Source organism: Asterias rubens, chromosome 7, assembly GCF_902459465.1.
Source record: "Asterias rubens chromosome 7, eAstRub1.3, whole genome shotgun sequence".
Taxonomy (NCBI): domain Eukaryota; kingdom Metazoa; phylum Echinodermata; class Asteroidea; order Forcipulatida; family Asteriidae; genus Asterias; species Asterias rubens.
Window position 1 is genome coordinate 3,157,682 of NC_047068.1, and position 27,900 is coordinate 3,185,581.

The window sequence follows — 27,900 nt, forward strand, 5'->3', positions numbered from 1 at the left end:
ACACCTGCCAAAATCGCTCTGTATAGCGCCCCCTCTTGACAAGTATTAGACCGTGTCCGAAACGGCGACTTCGGCTACAGCTACAGCTAGATCACGCGCGTCTGCCTATTCTTCAACACTGGTAGACCATAGAGTAAGGACTCTATGGGTAGACGCGCTGATCTAGACGTAGCTGTAGCCGAAGTCGTCGTTTCGGACACGGTCACTAGTGTCGAGATGGTCGCGTTTCTAGACTCCTTTACGTAATGTGCAGTTAACTGGTTCGCAACCAGACTGCTTGCTTGTTTATGTTTTTGGTGTTGAAGCAGAGAGTCGCATGTGTAGAGCGACAGTTACTTGAGATGTTGTCACCAAACTGATGTTTTCTACTGGCTAAAGTAAGAAACAACTGCAAGTTGTATTTATTCATTTTGGAAGTTGGGAAAAACATGGACGGCATAATCAATAATGAAACAGAAAAACTATAAAAACTGTTCCTGCAATGAAATACAAATAATATAATTAATACTAGTTTGTGTTTGTTGAATACACATGTTTACTTTTGTGTTGATGCTTGAAGCATGGAGCTTGAAGCTACAGCTTGTGTTCCTCTTTAATACTGCATTTTGGGTTCACGTTGATAAGGGCGGTATTCCAACGGGTGGCGCTTCTAATGATTTTCGAGTTCTGGCTTGAATTTGTTAATTGATGAGGCATTAATGGCTTTGTGTATGTGAGAAAAAAATCAAAGTTTAAGGAACTGCCTCAGAACTGATATGGTTAGAGAGAGCTTGAAGAGAACATCAAAATGGCATTTAAATTTTTTGTTCTGTGACCTCTGTGAGGAAAGTTATGAACATTTGAAGTTTGGAGAATCTGGGTGATTTACGTCCTTTGTTTTTCAAGGAAAAACATAGGAAAGGTCATTAAAAAGTGTGACCAGTTTGTTGAAATTTACATTCCAAAATGATGCTACTCTGTCAATCCTTAAGAGATCTTAACAAACCAGGTATCAACTGAAAGGTAATTTAATTATCTACTGAATTATACTAATTATTCTAATTAATTAATTATTCATAATTAATTAATTATTAATAATTAATTAATAATTCATAATTAATTAAGTGACTACTGTGTGGTTAAATTGCAAAAAAAAACGGGTAATCTTCCGGACGTCGCCACCAATTTATCCGCCGTTAATTAACTCCAAAACCACTGAACTTTTTTCTTACCTTAGAAGAAGGGTTCCAGCATATATACATCCAGAAAAAAAAGAGAGAAAAATAACGTAACAGTTTGTAAACAAAGGTCAAAATTGGGCCGTTTTCGACTCCCAGTGACATCAAACTCCGCCATGTTTATGCTGTTTGTGTGTGTGAGTGTTGTTGTTCAACGCTCCAATCAGTCGGTCAGCGTCCATGCGCAAAGGAAAAAATCGCTAGGACTGATTCATTTCCGAAATGGGTAAACTGAAATTATTTTGGGAAGGGAGGAGGGGAGGGAGGGAGGACGGAGGGAAAATCGAACAAACCACAAAATAACCACGTGCGTTTATGAAGGTAATGTTATGTTATAAGAATAGGCTGTTATGGTTTCAATACACTGACCGTCCTTGCATAATAAGCAGGTTGAACTAGTCTACGGGCCTGTACGGCGGGGGTATTGAGTCATCTCTTATTTGAGCCACCCAGCAAAAATAAGGGGAAATGAAGTCCAACATCCATGTAATGTATAATAATCCCTTTAAATTGCAGTTGGATGATATGGACATTTTGCCTTATTTGAACTTGGGGTCACCAGTTGCTTTTGAGTATGTTTTAGGTAAGGGATCATGTTGCATTATTAATCGAATATTTGTAAGGGACGATTTTCTTGGAAGTTATTTAAATTAATAAACGGTAATGTGTTGGTTGGTTAACTATGATTCTATCTTTGGATTTATTTGTCTGGCGTTTCTGCGGAGCAGTGCCTTAAATTAGGGTAGTCGAGAGAGTTGTCGGGGACGGTCCAATTCAAAAACGTTTTGGGTGGTTTATACAACAGCAAGATGTCACTGAGGATTTGGTCGAAGTGGTCGACCAGGGCATTCTGACGGCGCCACATGTATTCGGCCAACCGGAAACCGAAGCTGGTAGAGCTGATAGCGTGGGTGCTCGGCAGACTCCTCTTGATCTGCCACCACTGGCACTCAATATTTTGAGTATGAGCGCCAGTGGTGGGATCAACGAAATTTAAGGAGTGATTTACCGTGAGATGAGTAAAATTTTCCTGACTGAGGTAATCATATGCTTTCCAACAGTCCGATATGATTGTGGATCCAGCGGCCACATATTCCTTAATCAAACGACCTCGGTTGTATTTCCGGCGACCAAATTTTGACTCGGCCCACCAATCCCCTTGCTGCACCGTTCCTCGACGACACGAAGACAAACCTCGCGGCAAAAAGTGAACCAGTCCACGACAGTTTTACTACTGGTTTGTTCACCTTCGTGGACTGATGCTTCTCTAATTGCCGCAGAGGTTGTCGCTCGTGCCGCCCAGTAGTAGGTGAGCTTGAGGATTTTTTTCAGTGACATCTTGCTGTCACTAAACCAGCTGCCATGACGGATGCTGCAATTGCGAGACCGCTTCCGGCACCCCCGATGTGTGCACCGCCACGAGAACCCGTCGGCATGGTCCGTCTTCACGGACCATGTCAACGGGTGGCGGCAGTACCGGCAATCGGGGGCGTCGGCAATTAGTCCACGTTCTTTGCAGAACGCAATTGCAGCATCCGGCGTGGCAACAGTCTCAAACAATCTCTCAGCATTCCAAAAGGTATTCATGGTTCAACTTAGAAAGCATGACAAGATGACTTCAAGACTTCAAGAGCTTCCTTATAGGCCTATAGCCCAAAAGAACAATTGGGAGACTTTCTAAATAATTACTCTTGGTGATTACGTGCGTCCTCGGTGGAACTCCCCTCGGGACTCATACTAGTGGAACAATCCAAAATAATCTTTCACGTGACTGATGTGTGAAGGAGTTCGTCATTCAGGACGGTATGAATATTCAACTTATGCAAAGCACTGGACAATCACAGCTTATTTTAATATTCATTAAAATTACATATTCATTATGACCTTTATTGACCCAGGTAATGGCAAACACATCTAGGACAGACAACTAAATTTGGTATCAACGCCTCGTAGCCCGGTGGGTTAGGCTATGGACTATTGAATGTATAATAACTTGTTAACTCTGCTTTACAGGTTCGACTCCCGGTACTGCATTACATTATTTCAATGATTACTAACTATCCATTTCTTCCAGCATAGACACCAGATAGAGATACATGGAGACTGGATGAGAGAGAAGGCAGGATCGAGGAGAGAAGGGAGAAACGGGACCTGTAGACAAATCACGGGGTGTTTTTTTACATAAATTTTATAGGTTTTTACTGGGAGGTTGGACTTTCTTCTTTTTCTTGGGCATCTTGCTTGAATAATAAAAAAAGAGAATGGTATTAAGTCACGCTAGGTTAGCTTGATGCACTAACTTTTGGTTACTTTGGCCCTTTTAAAAATCTTTGTATATCTGTAAATATATAATTGTAAATTTGTGATGTTTTTAAATGTTTTATCAAGCTGTCGACAGTGCAGTGTTCCTTTTCTGGATAATAAATAAACAATGTATTAAAACATGGGTACAATGATTGACTATACATGTGTGTAGATATTTGTGGATTGTTTTAAATAAAATCTAGAAAGAAAAAAATGGGGGAAAAAAAAAAAAAAAAAAAAAAAAAAAAAAAACTGCCTAGTAGCAGGACCACACCCAGAAAAATACTCCTATCAAAAGTGGTTATTATGATAATGTACTAAAGTATTAAAAATGTACTTAAAAATCACTTGAAAAACACTGAAAAGAATGGCAAATTCCAATATAAACAAACATTTCACGTGGGCAGCCCAGTTGTAAACAAATGCCTGAGACAATCAGAGCGCAGGATTCCGTCAAGTGACCCAGTTTCCCGCATCACACACAATAATTGCATCAAACCATCCCAAATTTCATCTTCTATCATCAGCGTCATAAATACATATAATTTATAAAAAAGCATTGTGTAAATATTTTAATACATCAGTGCATCAAGCTAACCTAACGTGAGTTGAATTTAAAGTTTTTATCATCGATAATTGTTTGATCGAAAATGGCATATCGGCTCTTAATCGAGCCACCATTTTGGCTTCAGCCACCTCGGACACCGGACACGGCGGCCCAGATAAATCCCCAGCTGTTTGGACTATTGCCTTGTAATTTGGTATAGTGATTCCTGGTTTTATAATCTATTTTTATAATCTAGAGGGGTTTAATTTCAACCCGGCAAAATCTCAGCTTCAAGACTCGCACGGATATTATTCGAACACGCAAAAACATGAATGAACAGTCTACGCAATGGCGATGCTCATGTACTACGTCATCAAACGTTCGCTTTATTCAACCTCGAGCTCAGGATGCTGAAAATTGCATTTTCGTGTGCATATAGTGGCACAGTGCCGCGCGGCCCTGACTTCCCAGGAAACAGGTGAGGTTGACCTGCGCATAAGTGAGCGAGGCCGGGGATTCTCACATCCCTACACAAAGGTATCACAGATTGTGAGTAAAAATCAAGTGAATTTTGCGTGTGAATTTACTGGTAAACACAACTGGTAGTGTGGGGGTTGTTTTGCTTTGCATAGTTTGTCATAAAAAAAAAGCATGAAACCAATTTTCCTATCATTTTCACCTTTTGGTTGTGTGGCAGCTGGTAAACTTTTTGCAGCTGTTTGCAGCCGCTTTGAGCGTTATTTTTGGTACAAGCTGATTCAGGTCGCTATGGTCTCTAAAGTATTCAGACACTTAGATTCACCCGAAAAAGAGTGGAATTATCACCTACTCGAGTCCTCAATTAACAAAATAACCCCAGTGGACATACAAACCACAGAAACATGGGCCATCTTTTTTTATTTTGCCTGAATTGTTGAAAGATGTTGAGATGACTTTAATGGGGCCCTTTGGTCAAAGCATTATTAAACGGTTGCTGCAGATGAAGAAAAACCAGAACACACCTCTTTTACATAATATTGTTTATTCTTGTTAGCTACAGACAGATGCCAATGTCGGATGAAGTCTACCACTCCAAAAGTAGATGCATGATGTCCATGCTGCCCAGTGTCAAAGTACGATGTCTTCCCAAGCAAAGAACCAGGTAAGAACCAGTTTCAACATTGAGGTTCAATAGCGTTGCTTATTTGGACTATTTAAAATCCTGGCCCAACATAGGCCTCTGAAAAAATGGTTTTATAAACATACATGTACATGTTAAAGAATCAAGGATGTCTTCATCAAGAGTTAAATTGAACAAAATCAATAACCACATAATTTGAGATACACCATGAGAAGTGTGAAGTTCTTCTCTCTGTTGTTTTTGTTAAAATTCTCTGTAGTTTTTGTTGAAATTTTATAAAAACAAAACCTACCCACCCCCTTCATTTTTTTAACTAGTGTTTTTTTTTCTGCCATTGGTGGCGCTGTTCAAAGTTCCCAGCACTAAAGACCCATAAAATCAAAAAGTGAAATTAACACTGAATTACCACTTCCTCAGAATACTAGTGTAAAAGCAGTCTGTGTTGTGATGTAAAATTTGTCAAATCATGAACTTGAAGATCGTTTATCCAGATGCGTGTATCCAGACCTCACAGCGCTGTTTTCATGAAAACTCTGCATTTTTGCGGAGCTTGACACAGATCAAAACAAGTTGTTTTTTTAACTGTAAACCCATTTTTAGATATGAAGAAAAGAAAAAAGAGTGTGTATAATTGTAAATCATTACACACTCAATTTTGTTTTAAAACAAAAGAACAAACATTTAAATCTTGCTTGAGGTGATCTTTATTGAAAAACCTCAAACTACCCTTGTGCTTATTACTTGTTATTATTGTTACTTACTTAAAAAGGCGTTATTGTTTTATTTGTTTGTATGATACAGCGAGGGTTGTCGTCTCCACAGAGATCTACACATCACCCAAGTAGATGTCTGAGACCTGGAGTTGATGAGCTTCCTAACAGTGACCAAAGAGTCTGATAAATGAACTGCTCTCTCCTTGATAAAAGGTAAGGGAAACTCCCGAGTCGTGAACATTAGAACAGCTGTTAGTTCATAAATCTATCATAGTTTCCTTCATCCATTGGCAAACTTGCCACCTTTCTTCTATTGTACCTCCTACTGGCAACCAAACTGTAAAATTGAATAGGGGGGGAGGGAGTGACAAAAAAACAAGTTTCAGCATGTGGGTTCAATAAATAATAGCGCAAAATGTTGCTTATTTAGGCTTCTTATAATCTTGGCTCACAAGGCGCTACGGTCAGAAGCACTGGGTTGAACCCCTTCTCTCTTTGATAAGTGCATTGGGTTCTTTTACATGCGTTACACAACACACGGGACCAACGGCTTTACGTCCCATCTGAAGTACGAAGCAATGGTTAAGAGTCTGGCTTAAGGTCACAGCTGATTCAGGCCACTAGGATCTCTAAAGTATTCTAACACTTTAAAACCTGTGCCGTTATTCTAGAACATGGAGTTTCATAAAAAAAGAAGAGTGTAATCGTCACCTGCTTAATTCTTCAACCCCCCCCCCCCCAAAAAAAAAACAAAAAAAAAAAACAGTGGACATGCGAGAGAAAAAAAAATATCACAGAAACATGGGCCATCTTTTTCATTTTGCTTGAATTTTTAAAATCAAGTGTTTTCAGATGACTTGAATGCCGCCCTCAAATGGTGAAAAGCCTTATTAAAATGTTGCTGCAGATGAAGACGCACAACAACACACCTCTTTTACAAGATATTGTTTATTTTTGTTTAGCTACAGACGGATGCCATTGTCAGATGAAGTCTACCTCTTCAATAGTAGATGCATGATGCACATTCTACCCAGTGTCAAAGTACAGCAAGGTCTTCCCCATCAACAGGTAAGAACCAGTTTCAACATGTGGGTTCAATAACTAATAGCGCAAAGTGTTGCCTTTTTAGACTTTTTATAATGGCTCAACAAAAACCACGGACAAAAAGGTTTTATAAACAAACATGCTAAAGAATCTGGGCTGTCATCGTCAACAGTTAAGTTAAATTATATGAACCAACATTAATTTGAGATTTTAGACAGCTCAAAATAATTTTGTTGAAACCAATTTGATTGAGTTTTACTCAATTGTATGTAATTATTAGTAAATAATTTAAAAACAAAATTTACACATACCTCAACATAATTAAATGGCTGTTCCTTCAAATGCTTACATCTCATTGTTCGATCTCGATCATCTTTATCTTCTTCTTTTTTTTAGTACATGAAAAACTAAAATTACATTGTTTAGGTTACGTTCAGACGTGGGGTTAAACTAGCCCTTAAAACCGAGCGCCGTGGGTGTCCGTAGATAAACATGACTTAATCCAAATTGGGCTTGCGTTCACACATTGGTTTATTCTAGTCCCAGCGGACTAAACTGAGCCACAAGGTCATTTACTGGGTCATGCATCGTCGACCCATACCGACTGCTGCTTCCGGTGAACCTAATCGCGCATGCGTACTTTGCTGGTTGGTTTGTTTTTTTTGGCGCGGCTGCTTGGAAGACAACAACATCGTCAACAAAATGGCGCCTGATGATGAGAGCGATGTTTTTGTTTTTATTGCTGTCTGCTCGGAGATTTTCCGAAGAAGGAGAATACCCGGTATGTGACGGGAAGACAGCGGAGAGACGCAGGAATAGTAGAATTGCTCGTGTCCGTGCAGAAGAACGCAGTAGTCGATGGCGATTTTGGCGATACGTGAAGCGGAAGGCAACGATTGGCAGCCAGTTACATCGGTGCTCTCGGCATAATGGTAAAAAGGTTCCAGGATCAATCGTTTGATCCGTGCCCTTCCAAGGAGTCGAGACTGGTGGGACAGGATAGTTCTCCAGACATGGACGAATGAGCACTGGCTCAAACATTTCAGGTATGCAAAATTAATAAGCCATTGATTGAAGTTGTGAACGATATTTATTTTGGCATTTGGACTGGGCTGTGTCCTTTCTTGCGACCGAGGGCCGAGTTGACTTCCCCTCGGGTAGGTCTACACATTGGATTTTATGGATTTTATAACGTGCTACTTGAATTGAATCTAATTCGTGATAGTGATGTTTTTTTTAAATGCATTAGCTTTGGTAACTTGACATCTGCAGTGTAGATATTAAATAAGAATTAGATAAAATGCCAATTGTCACTGACCTACAACTACAGTTTCTACTCACATGTATATTTATTATTATGTGGATTTGTTATTTTGCAATTTTTACTGTCTCTAGCCGGACATTGCTAGTAATGTAATGTATAGAAGTAGAAATGAACAGAATAGGAAAAATGGGGGACACTACTGTTTGGAGTGGCACCGACGACGCACATGCAAATAGTTTATTTTGTTTCTTCTTGGGCTTGGCGTTATATTATTCTGACTTTACTTCTATGCCGAGTACCATCCTGACCATGTAGAAGTAGACCAGAAGTTAGGGTTACAGGTAGGCCCCTACATACACTGATGTTACCTCCCCACAAAAAAAATAAATGATAAATAAATAAATAAATAAAAAAGAGGAAACAATTGTCACAAAGTTTGTGTACATTTTTTTTCAGAAAGCGGAACAAGTTTTATTGTTTTGCTGTTTTTATCATATTGGAGACATTATCCTCGTTAAAACTAAATTAACGTGATTTCTTTTTCATGCATTTTGTGACAGGATTTCCAAGAACACCTTTCATGCCATAGCACTGGCAGTGAGAGCAGAGGTTGAAAAGGCGGACACTTACATGAGACAAGCCATCCGGGTTGAGCATCGCCTGGCCATAACCCTTTGGAGACTGGCAACAAACATCGATTTTGGGACGTTTTAGGACACTTGTTTGGTGTTGGAAAACCTACATGTTGCGTCATCACTCACGAGATGTGTAAAGCACTAGTAAATGCTTACCTACCATCCGTCAAGATACAAGGGGACCGTCTCCAGGTAAAAAAAAAAAAAATACTGATATCACCTAACACAGAATAGTTTTGCAGTGGAAAAGCTGAAACCTATACTTACATGTACCATCGTTTATAATAAGTGTATGCTAATATTTTTGAAGTAGCAAATCTTCATCAGTACACAAAAACTTTGGAAAAGCGGAAAAATAATATATCATGCCATGAAGGGTAATACAGTTTTTTGGACCACTTTTTACCAAAGTGTTTGCTTTATCTGAGTGATAGAGTGCGGTATATTGTTCTCTAGGCCTGATACTTCACGGAGGCAATGAAGGCGATTGCCTCCATGCCCCTTGCCTTGGTGCTGTGAAAATGTTCCAATAGAAATTTACAATTTTTCTCATAGGGTGCCCTTTACTATATATATTTTCTAGTTACACTCAAAAGTATCACTGATCCGCCCATCGGTTTTGATTTCTTCACAGAACACACTGCAGAGGTTTGAACGGCGCCATGGATTTCCTCTGTGTGCGGGGGCAATTGATGGTTCCCATATTCCAATCAAGGCACCGAAGTAGAACGCAAAAGATTACTATAATCGTAAAAGTTCTATTCAATAATTTTGCAAGCTGTCGTTGATTTTGACGGAAGGTTTGTTGATCTTTGTATTGGGTGGCCAGGAAGTGTCCACGACGCACAGGTCTTTTCAAATTCGTCACTCTACACTCAACTTTGCGACGAGTCCCTTTTCCCCCCCTACAACGAGAAATATAGAAGGGGTGGACATCCCGATATTTCTTCTTGGGGATCCAGCTTACCCCTTGATGAAAAATCTCATCAAGGGGTTTAGTGACAATGGAAGGCTTACAAGGCCGCAGCAAATTTTTAATACCCGGTTAAGTGGCGCCAGATGCACTGTAGAGAGAGCGTTTGGTCGACTTAAAGGCCGCTGGAGGATTTTGGACAAAAGAAACGACCATGCGCTTGAAAAAGTTCCCAACATTGTACAGGCGTGTTGCCTTCTCCATAATATTTGCGAGGAATACAACGAGCCATTCATGGATCATTGGCTCCATGGGCTAGAACAAAACGATGTTGCTCGAAATCCTAGGCATGCTCAAGCGGATGAGGAACAAGGGGACCTAGTGAGAAATGCTCTCATGCAATTCATGGTTCCTGGTGAACTGTGATGTACAATGTAGTAACATGGCACTTTCTTTTTTTATGTCAGGTCTTGGTCAGTTAACCATTAATGTTCCCCCACAAAAGAATAAGACAAAACCTTATGGGGCCCCAGGTGAAGTCTACTAGACACATTAAATAAAGAAAATAACAATTGCTTGATTTCAAAGTGAATGTATGCGTTGCCTTTTACAGTTTATATGTTTATTCGTATTTCTTTAGTCGTACTTTTTTAAACCCTCATTTAGCAAAATAGTTTGCCTCTTTATGAAATTGAAAAGAATTAAATAAGCAAAAATCTAGTTGAACCACCTTTGCAAAATTGAATGATGATTGTGTGTCATGAAAAATAATTAAAATATGCTGAATTTAACGGAGTGCTTAAGGAACTTGAATGCCTTTTCTATGAAAATAATGACCGAATTCTGAATCTGAAAGTAAAATGGCTGCTCATTTTCTTAAATTTACCGGGAAAACCTATTATATGAAATGAAAGAAGTAGACACAAATGGAAAGTTCTACTATTCTATCTTAATGTACATGCACTTTATAAACACATTGCTTTTACTGTATCATTGTAAAGTTTCTTAAAAAACACACAACCCTGAAACCAAAACTGGTTTGAAAAATAAATATAAATGTGTAAAATAATTTAGCGCCTTTGATAATACTCAATGCATACCCGTAGATAATTATGCCAGTTGACTTTAAATAAGGTTGTATGTCAATAAGTAAGTGTGTAAGTTACGATTAACAAAACAATACTCTATGCACACAAAATAACTGCTGTGACTAGTAACATAGTAAATAAAAATAAATGAAATAAGTTGACAAACAAAACACTGGGTTCTACTTTTCTATGTTATTCTACATGTATTTTTAAACAAGTTGGTTTTTACTGTATAAATAATCTGGCAGTTGCAATTCCAAAAACACCAAGTCATTGCAAAGTTGTCTTGAAATAAACTGGTTTGGTGAAAATTAATGTTTAGTTATTAATAATTCAGCTGCTTTGATAATAATGAACATAGTGCATACCCGTTGATAATTTTGCGTGTTGACTTGAAATAATGTTGTATGGCAATAATAAGGCATAACCGTTAAAAAATTTAAAAAAACAAATACTACATGCACAATGTTTTACTATTGTGAGGTAGCAACATGGCCTATTTTCTAGAGTAAATTAGAAGAAATGAAAGAGGTTGGCGCACACACTTGGTTCTACTTAACTACCTTATTGTACAGAACATATAAACATGTTGCCTTTTACTGTATTAATAATAATTTGGCAGTTGCAAATACATGAGCACTGAGTCATTGTAAAACTGCCTTGAAGAAACAAAACCCCGAACAACTGGTTTGTAACAATAAATGAATAAATAATTCAGCTACTTTGATATAATTAACATGGTGCATACCTGTAGATAATTATGCTTGACTTGAAATAAAGTTGTTTGGCAATTAGGCATATCCGTTAAAAAATAAACTAATACTACATGCAGCATACAACTACTGTGACTAGTAACACGGCACATTTTTACATAGTAAATAAAAAGATGTGAAAGGAGTTGAAGCAAATACTACGCTCTACTTTTCTATGTTATTGTACATGTACTTTTTAACTTGTTGCTTCTTTACTGTATAAATGATTTGGCAGTTGCAAATACATGAGCACCGAGTCATTGTGAAGTTGTCTTAAAAAAATAAATGTATCGATGATTCAGCTGCTTTTATATTAATGTACATGATGCATATCAGTAGAAAAATATGCTAGTTGACTTGAAATAATGTTGTATGACAATCAGGCCTAACTGTAAACAAAATACTACATGCACGTTGTGTTTAGAACTACTGTTACAAAAAGTAACATGGCGCTTTTTTACACAGTAAATAAAAAACAATTGGAAGAAAATGGCACAAACACTACATTCTACCTTTCTATCTGCTACTGATAAATCTAACAAAATTGTACACGTTAATGGAAATTCCTTTTATTTTTGATGTTCTTTTTGTTTAGGCAAGACAAATTTGGGCTTGGGCACTTTTTTGTAACACAATACATAATGTCCACAGATTTACATTAAACTAAAACAGTTTGAAGATGATAGTAAAAAGTCACCTGAAAATATTTTTGTTAAAAAATTATTTGTTATTTTTGAGAAATGAGTAAGTCAAAGTATTTAAATATTTTCAAGGGGTATAATGTTCGTCATCAGTTGTATATTGTAATTGTGTTTGTGCTTATACAGCGCTCATAAAAAAATACTAGATACAAAAATGGATCCATGAACTTCTCATTTCAATAGAAACAGGTTAATTCAAAAGCATAAGGAAGAAGTATAAAATAGAGAACATTAAAATTCATGCATGACGTAAAAATTCTTACCCAAAATGAGGCTAAAGGCGCATGTCCCCCACCATTTGCAGTGGCTTTGCCCATGGCCTTGTTTTGGGTTAGAATTGTGAAGCACCTAACCTTGTGCATTTATTAAGAGAGGCGTATAGTCAGAGACCAACATTTATTGGTCGATTGCACTTTTCAGTATAAAACCTTGAAGATTAGATGCCACCCCTGTGATCAGCATTTTTTACGAAATACCTAAATCATATAATTCTTACCTTGTCTTTCAACACGTCCTGGGTTAGCAGGCCCTGGTTGCTCGGCACGCACTTGTGGTTCAGCAGGCACTAGGGGTTCAGCAGGCACTAGGGGTTCAGCAGGCACGGCTTCTTCATCCAAGGAATCGTCATGTAAGGGATCAGCCTCAATTTGTCGAGGACGTTCAGGATCAACATTTTTCTGTAAATTCTAATAGAAGGCATGCAATAATTAGATAATGCCATTAAAGTCGATTAACAATAATAACAGGCAGAATAATAATGATAATAACCGTATTTACAACGAGCATTCTCCAAAGGATACTTGGTGCCAAGTATTTTAACTACAAGGTGATTGGGACTAGGTTTTTTAATTGCGAGACCTATTCCTTAGCATCATGTAAATTTTTACTAGGTGCTACAGCGTATAGCAGTCACAGCCATGAACACCGGGGCATGGACCCCTTCTTGTTACAAACATATTGGTTAATTATGTACAATCAAAACTAAGAAATGCATATCATTATTATTATAATCCTCATACCTGCATCCTCTTCTTCATTGTCGCTTTCTTGCGGGGGTGTATTATCAAGTTCAGATGATTGTGATAACTCATCTGTAGGGCCAAAATAAGGAAATTAAAACTGGGTATACGTAAATTATAGAAATGAAGAGGGAGGCTACTCACCACAGATAGAATGTTTCAATAGTCTTTCATTTTAAATAACAATTTACGGAAAAGTAAATATGAAATGATTATATAGTATCTAAAAATAAGAAAGGCCTATCCCTTTTTGTAAAAATTAGTGGAAAAAGTGGTGTCGCCACGTGGAAAGTTTTTCGAAATGTACCCTATAATTTGTAGACATTTTGCATGGAAACGATATTAAATTATTCATATTTATTCATTCAATCATGATTCATGAGTGACATTTTAAAAAGCTCAAAAACACCCATATTATTGCGAGAAGACAAACATTGCTCTTCATTCTCATTGCTATAATGGCTGAATTGTGAAAGTCAACTTTCGGAAAAATACACCTATTTAATACTAGGTCTTACCATGATCACGAGATCTATTGAGAAGGCCAACGTCGAGCACCTGACCGGCCGTTGGGTTGATTGCCGGACGAGCACCCAAAATGGCGTCAATCTCTCCAAAGTACTCCGACTCCATTCGGGCTCTCCCACTTCTCCGGTTGTTATCCAACACTTGTTTATATTTTGTCTTCAGCTGCTTTATTTTATTAGATATTTGAGTAACCGATCTGATGTATTCTAGTTATGCCATGCGGCTCGCAATTCTCTCCATTACTTTTTTTTTCCTCGAAAAAGGGTCGTCATTGGCATGGCGGTACTCTTCGTCGCCTCAAATGTTTATGAGAGCCAGGACCTCACGTCTGTGCCAGTTTGTCCCTCGTTGGTTCTCTTGCTGGGACTGTGATGTCATCTTACAAAATAACTGGGAAAATTATGATGACCTAAAAGGATATAAACCACGACGAATACTCGAGAAAATAAGGCGACTATCGAGCTATCAACAGAATAGTATAGGATAAAGATGCTGGAGGCAAGCTACTGTTTACACCACGCAACCCACGCTATCTTAGTACACAATCATGTACACTGTACATGTATATACAATAACGCGTAGTAGGATGACGTCACGCTTTTCCGCTGTGGTAGGGGTCAAGTGGACTAAAATAGGCCGGAAGTGGCAGGTCAGTTGCGCTCAGACAATAGTTTACTGGGCCTCCAAGCGGGGGGGAGGTCGTAAAACCTGGGCTTGACTGCGCTAGTCCACCTTTTTTTCCGGACTAGAATAGCCCAGCTCAGTGGGTCAAATTAACCCTCGTGGACCAGAATATTGCGTTCCACAAAGGGTTAGTTTAGCACTTTTGGATTAAGGACTAGTTTAACCCCACGTCTGAACGTACCCTGGCCAGTCTTTACTTATTTTGGTTTACACCAGCGGGACTTGAACCTGTGACCTCTGAATTAACTTCCCGTCTTGGTTCAGGGCAAGCTTTTGTATAGCAACCTCCAGTTGAGCAAACTCCCGTACCATTGTGCCATGCACTCTCATTGAATGTTGGGCCATTCGGGACTGAACTTTTTGCCAAAGGACACTAAAAATGGAAACAAGGTCGTCGGAATGTTTTTTTTTTACTTGGTGTTTATCTTGGTGTCAGGAGCATTAACAATTGTTTTATCCAGAGGATTTTTGTAAAATTAGTAAATACAAACAAAGTATCATGATTTTTTTTCTTTTTTCAAATCGGTTGTATTTGCGCTTATTGACTCGCAATTCCCGAGTATCGACCCGAACCCTGCATCTCTTACTAACTATGCAAACACTTGCCCTGAAACATTTGATGTAGCAACTGTCTCAATTGTCATAGAACTTTCAATTTAAGAAAACACCTTGTGGCTAAGTATGTCATTGTACCAGACATTGTTCAAATCTAACTTTCAAATGGCTGATCACTAATACTGAAGTTATCTTGTCTAAGCTTGGGCGGTATCACGATATTATCGAATATCGCGATACTAATTTGGAAACGATTTCGATATCGGATGGATTTGGTTTTAATCGAAATATCGCGATATCGATTAAATATCGCGATGTATTTGCTAGCTGAGACATCTTGCACCCCATAGGTTTGGAGTAAAACCAGAAGAATAGGTCATTAGAACACCTCTCTTATGCTATGACTGTCTCTTCTACAACTTTCACTTGGAGTTTGAAGACTGATGATGTCAAATTTAATTAATCGCGATTATATCGAATATCGCGATAAATTGTCGGCGATATATCGTGAATAAAATAAATCTATATCGCCCAAGCTTAATCTTGTCACATTTCGTCTTACCCAGGGGACGATTTTGCAGATCACTTCCTGGTGGACTATGAGAAGAAGGCCATCAGTGACATGAAGGAGAAGAGAAGACTCGAGGAGGAGGAAGAGGAGGCAGCAAGGGCGGGGCCAGAGTATGAGATGGGGGCTACGGATGTACCTGGCCCAGTCGACCCTCAAGACCAATGGTAAGGAAATTCATCTAGAGGGGCGGGGGGGGGGGAAAGAGGAGGCAGCAAGGGCAGGGCCAGAGTATGAGATGGGGGCCACGGATGTACCTGGCCCTGTCGACCCTCTAGACCAATGGTAAGGAAGTCATCCAGGGAGGGGAAGGGGGAAAACAGGAGGCAGCAAGGGCGGGGCTGGAGTACGAGATGGGGGCCGCAGATGTACCTGGCCCTGTCGACCCTCTAGACCAATGGTAAGGAAGTCATCCAGGGAGGGGGAGGGGGAAAACAGGAGGCAGTAAGGGCGGGGCTGGAGTATGAGATGGGGGCCTCAGATGTACCTGGCCCTGTCAACCCTCTAGACCAATGGTAAGGAAGTCATCCAGGGAGGGGGAGGGGGAAAACAGGAGGCAGAAAGGGCGGGGCTGGAGTATGAGATGGGGGCCACGGATGTACCTGGCCCTGTCGACCCTCTAGACCAATGGTAAGGAAGTCATCCAGGGAGGGGGAGGGGGAAAACAGGAGGCAGCAAGGGCGGGGCTGGAGTACGAGATGGGGGCCGCAGATGTACCTGGCCCTGTCGACCCTCTAGACCAATGGTAAGGAAGTCATCCAGGGAGGGGGAGGGGAAAAACAGGAGGCAGTAAGGGCGGGGCTGGAGTATGAGATGGGGGCCTCAGATGTACCTGGCCCTGTCAATCCTCTAGACCAATGGTGAGGAAATCATTTGAGGCTCATTTGCTGCTTATTTTTGCTTTGTAGAAAATGTTTAGGTGCTTTGTCCACTTTAAGGCAGTATTAGTACTTTCGGCAATCCTCACTTGGTATATCTCTAAGTAAGTATTTATAACCATGTTTTTAAGACCAATGTCAAATCCGTCCACGTTTAGTGTTTAGTGTGGATGGTGACAGCACATTTGTCTACATTGGGTAATTAAATTGTCAAAGACAAGGTTTCTCAGTTGGTGTATCCCAACATATGAATCAAATACAAATCTGTGAAAACTTTTAAAACAATCGAAGTAGCGAGAGAGTAATTAAAGAAAAAACACCATCGTTGCCCAAATTTGTGTGCTTTTAGAAGCCTGAGAAAGGCTTCAGGCCTGAATGTCTTTAATTACTTGGGTGAAAAGTTGCCCCTTTCTCAAAAACTATGTTACTTCAAAGGGGGCTGTTTCTCGCAATGTTTTATATTATCAAATCAACAGCTCTCCATTGCTAGTTATTAAGTAAGTGTTTATGCTAACAATTGCTTTGAGTAATTACCATGGTGTTCAGTGGATTTTAAAGTCATACTTTCCTTGTTTTCTCTTCTTCTTTGACAGTTGAACATTCAAGGTTGGAAATATTTGTTTTAAAAACTTTGTGACACGTGGAAGCCAGATGTTCATAAACACTGGTCATTATCAACCATTCATAAATACCCCAGACAGTTTCTCTACTCCTATTGGTGGAGAGTGCGTCACGTGGGGGTGTTTAAACGGTTGATAAAGACACAGCTGAAGCTGTTTAAGACTGGCTGGCTTCCGCAAGTCGGGGGCGCGCGCGCAAGATTATCACGCGGAATGCAAATCATAGCTATACAGCGCGTAATATATGTAAGCGCGCGCGTAATCTTTTTATAAGCGCGCGCGTGTACACACAACCCACGCGCATCAAACAGATTCTCCACAAAGTTTTTGAAAAAAATATTTCAAACCTCAAATTTTCAATTGTCAAAGTGTCTATAATTGTATTTTGTTTAAAGTTTTTTAACAAAAGGGCATTTATAAATGGGAATAAAAGAATAGTGACTCGTTCTTAAATGTCCATTAAAAACCTTGCAGGGTCGTTGCCGTGCGATAAAGGCCCTCGCCTTCGGCTCGGGCCTTCACACGGCAACGACCCTGCCGGTTTTAAACGGCCGATTAAGAACTCGTCGCTACACTTTTATTCCCTTATTTAAACACCCCGCACTTGACGCGCTCTCCACCAATAGGAGTAGAGAAACTGTCCGGAGTATTTATGAATCTACATTTAAAGTTTTTCTCTTCTTCTCAGAATGGATTTTGTGGACACCTTAGGACGATCCAGACGCTGTATGAAGAAAGATCTTCCTGAGCTCATCAACATTGATAAATGCCTTAATCCTCGGGCATTTAGGTAAGTCCAGATTATCAACGGATATAAATGATTGGTCTCCGCGCTGGCTATTTGATTCATAGTTTGTAAAAGCACACAATTTGTGCAACATTTTGGTTTAGGAGGCCGAAAAAAATACAACTCCAAAGAAGTCACTCATACAGAGTGAACTTGGTCAACTATTCTACATTCTGGTAATGAAATAAGTAGTAATAGTAATAATGAAAACTTGTAAAGCGCACAAATCCATCCTCATGGCGCTAAAAAAGTTACCCTTAAAAAGTGACTAGCACTGTGACCCTGAAGGTAGCTGTGTACAGAAGATGATGAAGAAATTTCAGTTTTAGATGTTGGAGGAAAACCCAAACAGTTTATGTGTACAGTTCAGATTTATCCAAGTTCATGGTCTGGGTCTTGGTGTCAGACATTGGGGTCATGGTCTTGGTTCTGGAGGGACAGTCTTCGTCTTGGCCTCACAGAGGAGGTCTTGGTCTTGGTCTCCCCCTAGGAGGTTAGGTCTTTGTCTTGTCTTGTCTCAGTCTTGGAGGGAAGGTCTCGGTTTTAAAGAGATGGCCTTGGTTTAAATGTTAGGAGGGCGGTCTCTTGGTCTCGAACTTGAACATGAGTTCTTGGACTTGATCTCAATTTCTTGGTCTTGGTCACGATCTCAGTGCGGAGGTCTTGGTCTTGATTTTAAGCTACAAGGGAAGGTCTTGTTTTTTGTCTCGATCTTGGAGGGGAAGTCTTTGACTTGGTCTTGAGGTCTTGGTCTTGAGGTCTTGGTCTTGATCTCAGACGGAAGATCTTGGCCTTGGTTTCGATCTTGGAGGTTAGGTTTTGGTCTTGGTCTCACAGAGAAGGTATCTGTCTTTGTATCAATCTTGGAGAGGAGTTCTTTGTCTCAATCTTCTTGTGGGATGAGTATTGCTAGTCTCAACATTTCATCTAGCCTGCTCTAGTCATCATCAGCACTCACACTACCCTTTAAAGGAACATGTTGCCTTGGATCGGTCGAGTTGGTCTTTGAAAAGCGTTTATAACCGTTTGTTATAAAATGCATATGGTTAGAAAGATGTTTTAAAAGTAGAATATAATGATCCACACAAGTATCACTCGAAGTGGCGTGGTTTTCCATTACCTCGTCGTCAAACACGGTCGGTCATTTATGGGAGTCAAATTTTTGACTCCCATAAATGGCCCGCAAAGTAAAAGGAAAACCACGCAATTTCGAGGCAAATTTGTGTGGATCATTGTATTCTACTTTTAAAACATCTTTCTAACCATACGCATTTTATAACAAACGGTTATAAACGCTTTTCAAAGACCAACTCGACCGATCCAAGGCAACGTATTCCTTTAACTTGACCTGTCTTTGTTTGCACAACTTAGGGAGAAGGAAGACAAAGAGAAATCTATGAAGCAAGAATCACTTCAAGATTTTCGCTCTTGTGATAATAATATCTCTTGGCATGTGGCCTTAAAGGATTTGGGTACTTTTTATATCAAACACAAAACACAATGTTCACAGATTTACATCAAACTGACACTGTTTGAAGATAATGACAGTATCAAGCTTCCCTTAAAATATTACTTACTGAGATGCTATAGTTTTTGAGAAATAAGTAAAACAATGTCATGAAAAAACGTTTTTACATTCTAAAACAATTTTCGTCTCATGATCACTGAGACAAAAATTATTTTCATGACATTGTGTTACTCATTTCTCAAAAACTGCAGCACCTCAGCAAGTAATATTTTCAGGGTAGCTTTCTATTATCATTATCTTCAAACTGTAAATTTGGTGTAAATCTGTAGAAATTGTGTTTTTATCCTACAAAAAGTACACAGACCCTTTAAAGGATTGGGAAAGAGGAGACTGTTAAATCAGCCTTGATGGGAAGAATACTGCCCTCTGGTGGCGGATGGGGATGAGATAATAAGCTTCACTTTAATACCTGTTTTTGTTTTGCATATCTTAGGGAGAAGGACGACAAAGAGAAAGCTATGAAGCAAGAAACACTGCCAGATCTTCTCTCCAGTGACATGAATCGGAAGATGATGAGGAAGAAATGGGAGGTTGAGGAGGAAGAAATGAGGAGCCGAGGTCCTGGGCCTCTTCACTACCAGAACCTCAAGTTTGATGGTAAGGTGTAAGATAGGGTTCTTAAAGGCACTGGACACCTTTGGTAATTGTTAAAGACCAGTCTTCTCACTTGTTGTATCTCAACATACGCATAAAATAACAAACCTGTGAAAATTTGAGCTCAATAGGTCGTCGAAGTTGCCAGATAAGAATGAAAGAAAAAACGCCTTTGTCGCATAAGTTGTGTCCTTTAAGATGCTTGATTTCGAGACCTCAAATTCTAAATCTTAGGTCTCGAAACGAAATTTCTTGAAAACTACTCAACTTCAGAGGGAGCCGTTTCTCACAATGTTGTATACTATCAACCTTTACCCATTTCTCTTTACCAAGTGAGGTTTTATGCTAATAATTATTTTGAGTAATTATCCTTTAAATGCCCCAGGCGGCCCTCATGCCTTCCTTTTGTTACGCAACACCAGGCGGTTTCTCTGACTCCACTCACACCTGTGTACTCACTGCATGCACTCCCTCTCTCATTTATATTTTTAGGACTCACTCCTGGATGAGGCAGTAGGTTAAAGCCATTGGACCCTTTCGGTACAGATAAAAAAATTAAAGTTCACAGATTTTCAAATAACTGACAGGGTTTACAGAAGGTAGTGGTGAAAGACTACTCTTGAAATATTATTCCATGAAATGCTTTACTTTTTCACTTGAGAAAACAGTAAAACAGTATCAATTCTCGATAACGAGAATTACTGATTTATTTTAAACCCATGTCGTGACACGGCGAAACAGGCGGATACAAGGGTGGGTTTTCTCGTTATTTTCTCCCAACTCCGATGACCGATTGAGCCTAAATTTTCACAGGGTTTGTTATTTGATATCGAAGTTGTGATACACGAAGTGTGGGCCTTGGACAATACTGTTTACCGAAGGGTCCAATGGCTTTAAAGGCAGTGTACACTATTGGTAATTACTCAAAATAATTATTGGCATCAAACCTTTCTTGGTGACGAGTAATAGGGAGAGGTTGATGGTATAAATCATTGTGAGAAACGTCTCCCTCTGAAGGGCCATAGTTTTCGAGAAAGAAGTAATTTTCCACGAATTTGATTTTGAGACCTTAGGTTTACATTGTAGAACTTGAGGTCTCAACCATCATATGTTGAGGTTCACAATCTGTGAAGGCTAGTCTTTGACAATTACCAATAGTGTCCACTGCCTTTAACCATCACCAGAATGTGTGTATAATGAGTGCCACATAGCGACTCTTATCTGTTAGAGAGGACAATTCAATTCAGCACTTACATTACTTTATTGGGACTCTTGGTGCTGTGGTGTACTGGGCCTAATTTCATAGAGCTGCTAAGCACAAAAACTTGCTTAGCATGAAATTTCTTCCTTTATAAAAACAGGATTACCAACCAAATTTCCACATGATTTTCAGGATAAGCAAACAACAGCTGAATACCAGTAACAAGAAATATGCAACAATGGAAATTATTCCCATCTGAAAGCACACAAATTCGTCCAACAAGGGTGTTGTTTCTTTCATCATTTTCTCGCAACTTCGTTGACCGATTGAGCCCAAATTTTCACAAGCTTGTTATTTCATGCATATGTTGAGATATACTCAGTGAGAAGACTGGTCTTTGACAAACACCAAAAGTGTCCAGAGTCTTTAATGCCAGTTTTGTTTCTGTTCAGAGGTGAGAGAGATGGGTGTCGGCTGCTTTGACTTCTCAAAGGATGAGGGAGAGAGACAGAGTCAGATGGAGATGTTGAGTCATCTTAGAGACGAGGTAAGAAGATAACATGATTTTTGTGTTGATTAAGGGCAGTGGACACTATTGGTAATTGTCAAAGACTAGCCTTCACAGTTGGTTTATCTCAACATATACATAAAATAACAAACCTGTGAAAATTTTAGCTCAATCGGTCATCGAACTTGCGAGATATGAATGAAAGAAAAAAAACACCCTTGTCCCACGAAGTTGTGTGCGTTTAGATGGTTGATTTCGAGACCTCAAGTTCTAAATCCGAGGTCTCAAAATCAAATTCGTGGAAAATTACTTCTTTCTCGGACACTCTGGCACTTCAGAGGGTGCCGTTTCTCACAATGTTTTATACCATCAACCTCTCCCTATTACTTGTCACCAAGAAAGGTTTTATGCTAACAATTATGTTGACACCAATAGTGTCCACTGCCTTTAAAGACCAGCATTCTCACTTGGTGTATCCCAACATTTGCATACAATAACAAACCTGTGAAAATTTGGGCTCAGTTGGTCTTCGAAGTTACATGAAAATAATGAAAGAAAAAACACTCTTGTTGCACAACTTTGTGTGCTTTCAGTTGCATAACCTCTTTCTCAAAAACTACGTTACTTCAGAGGAAAACTATGGGAAAACAGTTAAGGAGATGTTTTCTCTGCAACCTTACTAGTTTTTACGGTACTTGTAGTTTAGCACTTGGATAAGCATAGCCTGAACATCTGACGCCACACTTCGTGGCTCGCAAATAACACCAGAGACCGGCATCAAAAACTGGCGTGTGTTTTGACTTTTGTACTCATTAATTTCACATAGAGATACGCAGTCAAATTCCATTGCGGAATTGACAGTAGTGTACTGTTTGGGCATAATGGGTGCACGTTTATCCAATATCATTGTATCCAATGGAATCACTGGATCTAGCGGCATGGACCTGAAAGGCAGACCCCCAGTCTAGGATAGGCATCACAACCAGCCCTCAACCCACAACCCGCATAATAATAATAATAATAACCCGTTTTTATATATCGCTTCTCACACCCGGAGGGCGTCCCAAAGCGCTTCACATTATTACCATGGTCGCTGGGCCTTAAGTCACTCCTGAAACCATCTCAGCTCCCTGGTGGGGAGTATGCAGCCTGTGCAACATCAATATGCGCTACTTGGCTAAATCAATCACAAGAACCATCTCTGCCCTCACAGGTACCCATTTACCCCTGGGTGGAGAGAAGCAATTTTAGTTAAGTGTCGACCCGCACTCTGCTGAACAGAAGCATCAGAGCTCTTATCCGCTCGGCCATGACACCCATACATGTATATCACAACCCATAACCCACCTCGACAACCCAACAACCTACAGCAACAAAATACCAAAGTACAACTCACTACCAACACCTCAGAACCCACAACCCTTCTCTTGCAACATTCACAGACTTGTTATTTTATGCATATGTTGGGATACACCAAGTGAGAAGACGGGTCTTTGACAATTACCAATAGTGTCCAGTACCATGGTTAGTTTTGCGATAGCACCATGTTTAAATAAGGGAATCAATGTGTGATGAAGAGGTTTCCAACTAGTGGTTTAATCCCAACGAGGCTTCGTTCTTGATAATTTTACCGAGACGAAGTCGAGGTAAATTATAGAGAACCAGGCCTTGGCGGGTTTAAACCACTAGTTGAAAACCTATTCAACACACTTTGATTCCCATTCATAAATACCTTTTCGGTCAAAAACATCATCACTTTTTTGTCAAAAATTAAAATAAATGCAAAAATTATAAATTTTAAAAGATTTCTTTCAACACAACACCCCTCTAGCTATGAAATGGTAAAGCCCTCCGCCCCCCTCGGGTAAACAACTCTTTATAAGGAAATGTTGTGCGCGTATCGCGTGATGTAGCACATCTGTTTCAGCCATTGTTCTCTACCAATAGAAGTGAAGAAACTGCCTTATAAGAACAGGTGCAAGGTCGCGTGTCACGCCCATGAATTAACACTTTTTACCGGTCATAAACAAAGGTTTATACGCACCCACGTGACGCGCTCTCCACCAATAGGAATAGCAAAACTGTCTGAGGTATTTATGAATCTCTTTTTGAGTAGAGTTGGTTCTGAGAAGAACCGTTGGTTGACAACTCAACGATTGTCAACCACCAGTTCTTTTCAAAACTACTACTCTCAGTGAGATTTACACAAGCCTCCCCTCATGGAATAAAAATTGTGATGCGATCTAAACCCATCACAAGGTGATGAAAGTATTCATTTCTGAGTTAATTTATATACATGAAATTTAAGGGGACACTCCACTCTTTTCGTATCTACCTCTACCTCCATGGTAGGACCAAGGGTGGATTTCACAAAGAGTTAAGACTTGTCTTATCTCGAGTTAGGACGAGTTACTCGTCAGTTTGTAATATCTTCTAGGACTATAGTCCTAAGTTAGGAATAGTCCTAACCCTTTGTGAAATTGACCCAGTTGGCCTTGAGAAATCAAGCTTTAAAGTTCCAAATGCACATTGATACAGATGTTTTTCAAGAATACAGTTGGAATATCGTTTTGTGCGATCGTTTCTTTTTTCAGACGCTTGGTCAGAGAACCAAGAGTGACTAGCTTAAAGCGAAACGCAAAGCGGCCCTCAAGGCCCGACTAAATAAAGTGAAGCAGCGTAACCGAGCCAAGGGGGAGATAGTTGAGGAGGAGGGCGATAAGGACCATCAGGAGGAGGAGGAAGATGCGAGGATGAAGGAGGATTCAGAGTCAGCGAGACGGAGACAGAAGGAGGAGGATGAGAAGAGATTAGCAGAGAGGCTGAGCAAGACGGCGCCGGCGAGACCTTGGGATATTGGAAAAGGTAGGGTACCCTTCTTCATCTTCTTGTTCTTTTTAGGGCGTTTGTGTCGTTTTCTTGATGCAGAAGGCTCTAGCAAAGTATTAGACTCGAAGTACATTAAAGCCATGTTCCCATTGGACTTTTCCTTCAGCTGTCACGTGGAAATTTACCGTGACTGGCTTTTGCGTAATTCTACAGTGCGATCCCACCTAGACATATATTCCGCAGCGTTTGCAAAGTTTTTTACAGCGTGGTCGCGGTAGGTTTACAGCAAGGAGCTGTTCCCGTTGCACTTTCTAGATAAGTTACAGTGGCTGTGCGGAAGTCTTCTGCGCCCTCTTTCCGCTTGTTAGTTTTACATCACAGTTGCGGTAAATTGACAGGGTCAGTTTACCATGCGTCCCCTTGGATTGTATTGTCATTCTACAGAGAAGTTGCGGTACTTAAACCAAAAACAGTCCATTTGGGAACACGTTTTTGTAAACATACATCAATTTTTCGCTATCTTTGTGAGGACTTTCCTTTGTCCCTCTAACTAAACACTCTCCATAAGAGCATGAGAAAATGTGAGGATGTAAAAATACAGAGGAGTCCAGTGCGAGGACAGCATTGCTCGTTTTGAGTTCCTTTGTTTTACTGTCCCCTCTCTTCCGATGAAACAATGTCATCGAATTCAATGAATTCAAACTCTGGTGTTTCTGATCAGCAGAGTGTGGGTTCGAATCCCCAGCCGTGACACTTGTGTCCTTAAGCAAGACACTTAACCATTGCTTCGTCCTTCGGATGGGACGTAAAGCCGTTGGTCCCATGTGTTGTGTAACGCATGTAAAAGAACCTAGTGCACTTATCGAAAAGAGAAGGGGTTCGCCCCGATGTTCCTGGCTGTGGTTGCTTAATGCACCGTAGCACCTTGTAAACCCTTATAAGGTGCTAACTAATTGGGTCTCAACAATCATCACTGCAATAGCCTATCTTTCTGAAAGTTTGTATATACTCAGCGCCTTGAGTACCTGGTTAGGTAGATACGTGCGCTATATAAGACTTCGATATTATTATTATTATGTATTGTATGTTGATAAACCTTGTAAACATGGTAAAAGAAGACCATGCACTAAACCTTGTGGAGAGTTAGGATTTCAGAGTCTTGTTGTGATTAAAGGGGCTGTTTCATGATCAAAGCAGATCTGTGGCTGTACATAGTATCATGAACTCTCACCTGCATGTTTGCGTGTACTCGCCTTAGATATGATACCGAGGGAGGGCACATGTGTGACCTGTCACAACAAAATGAGCTAAAAGTCGGAATTTCAAATAAATTAGCTGTTCACATTTCTGAATTCTGCAGATCAAGAGCTTTCCAATGGTATACAACACTTGGGGTGACAATAATCCTCCAAGTCGACAGAGCTTGTGGAAACATGAGAGTTCTCACTTATCTAATGAGAAAGATTTGACTTTGACCGTCTGTAATGGGAAATGGCACAATGCGACTTATAGCTCATTTCGTTGTGACAGGTCACATATATGTACAGTAATTCATGAATCCGTTTAAAGCTACAGGCCTGTTGAGTATAACACAGCCCCTTGGAACCTAACCTTCCTAAAACCTTCTACATCCTCTTTGCTGAAATAAACGATTCAGAAGGACTTTACACCGCAATAACAATATTGTACCAGGGCTGTGTTTTGAGAACGTTGCATGGAGGGACGTCTCGTCTTCTTGGTCACGTTGCATGCTGAACCAAATTGTTAGTCCAAATGTAGCACATATCAATGCGCAGTTCAATCTGGCACCGTGTGTGCGCACATGTTTTTGTTTTTAAAGGCAGTGGACACTATTGGCAATTACTCAAAATAATTACTATCATAAAACCTTACTTGATTACGAGTAATGGGGAGAGGTTGATAGTATAAAACATTGTGAGAAACAGCTCCCTCTGAAGTGACGTAGTTTTTGAGAAAGAAGTAATTTTCCGCGAGTTTGATTTCGCAAATTGAGTTTGATGGCTGCTAATTACTAGTAGATATAGGTTTGCGGTAACACCATGTGTGTATCTGCTTGCCGGTTAGAGTTTGTTCTTAGAGAACTGTCTTGCTTAATTCTACTTCCGTGGAGTAGATTGATCAGGAGACTTCTCAGTTCAATCTGGCACCGTGTGTGCGCACATGTTTTTGTTTTTAGCAAAATGGCTTCATAAGTACTCGCAACACAAATCAGGTATCAGTTGCAATCGCCAAAACGCAACCCTGATGTCAACTGAAGAAATTGAAGACTTTGTTAAACTTTTATAATCAGGTAGCTGTGATTTAAAACTAACAATATGTTTACAATTCTTATTTATAAACAGAAGAGTCGCAATGAGACAGGGTGAAGAAGCAAGTACATGAAGAGCGCCCTCAAGAGTTTGCGCCTCCACAGCAGTACAACTGGATGATGCCATCGATGAGACAAACTCCAAAGAAGAAGAGCAAGTTTGCGTCCACAGAAAGTTGCGACGACACGCTTAACACGTCAAAACAGCCGCAGGAGTTCGCTCCTCCTAGTAATTCTGCAAAGTGGAACATGAGACAGGGTTTGTCTGCAAGTACTTCGTTAGAGGCCAAGAAATCTAAGGATCAAGGCAGCAGGCTGGGGAATTGAACCAAGAACCGCAAAAAACTGGAGAAGATTTCTGCCGTGGAGGTAGCCTGATCGTCTGACGTCATTCTTGTGAATAACACCAGAGAGCGGCCAAAAACCGGCGTGTAGTTGACCTCTGACCTCTGTCGTTTCACATATAGATACGCAGTCAAATTACATTGCGGACTTGAGAGCAGTGACTATCTGGACATTATGTCACTGCATGTGAATTGTATCCAATGGGAATCACTGGATCTAGCGGCAGCGACCTGTCTTTATCCTTGCGGATAAAGACAGGGGCCCAGTCTACCATGGAGGGATCGGAGCTAAGGTAGTTTGTGCGGACTCTATAGCACAAGCTTTGTTTTTCTTCCGTAGTAAGGCAAAGAAGTAGGACTCAATAGAGGCCACAATTTGACAATATTTGATTAAAGGAAAACACTTGTCGAAAAGTAACACTGAATTTTCAGGTTGTATTATTAAAACCTCAGAAATTTACAAAGGGTTCCCCCATGGCAGATTCTTTTCAAAAGTGTAAGTCTATGTTTATTGCGGGCAAAAATTGACATATTTATCAATTTTGGGCTAAAAATTTAAGGAAAACAAATAACAAGGGGTCATAAGTCCAGTTGTTTTATCAAATTTTAGCCCAACATTAAAAAAACGAC

At 40.0% G+C, this 27,900-nt stretch overlaps 1 long non-coding RNA gene and 1 pseudogene across 1 annotated transcript; one reads left to right on the forward strand and one right to left on the reverse strand.

The window, feature by feature from the left end:
• Window positions 1–202: 202 nt before the first annotated feature.
• On the forward strand, window positions 203–27,869 carry LOC117292313 (annotated as a pseudogene).
• LOC117292314 lies at window positions 12,832–14,486 on the reverse strand. Its single transcript, XR_004519290.1, has 3 exons — window positions 13,836–14,486; window positions 13,318–13,389; window positions 12,832–12,984 (listed from the first exon to the last, which is right to left on the reverse strand). It is a non-coding gene; the product is annotated as an uncharacterized LOC117292314 (long non-coding RNA).
• Window positions 27,870–27,900: the final 31 nt, after the last annotated feature.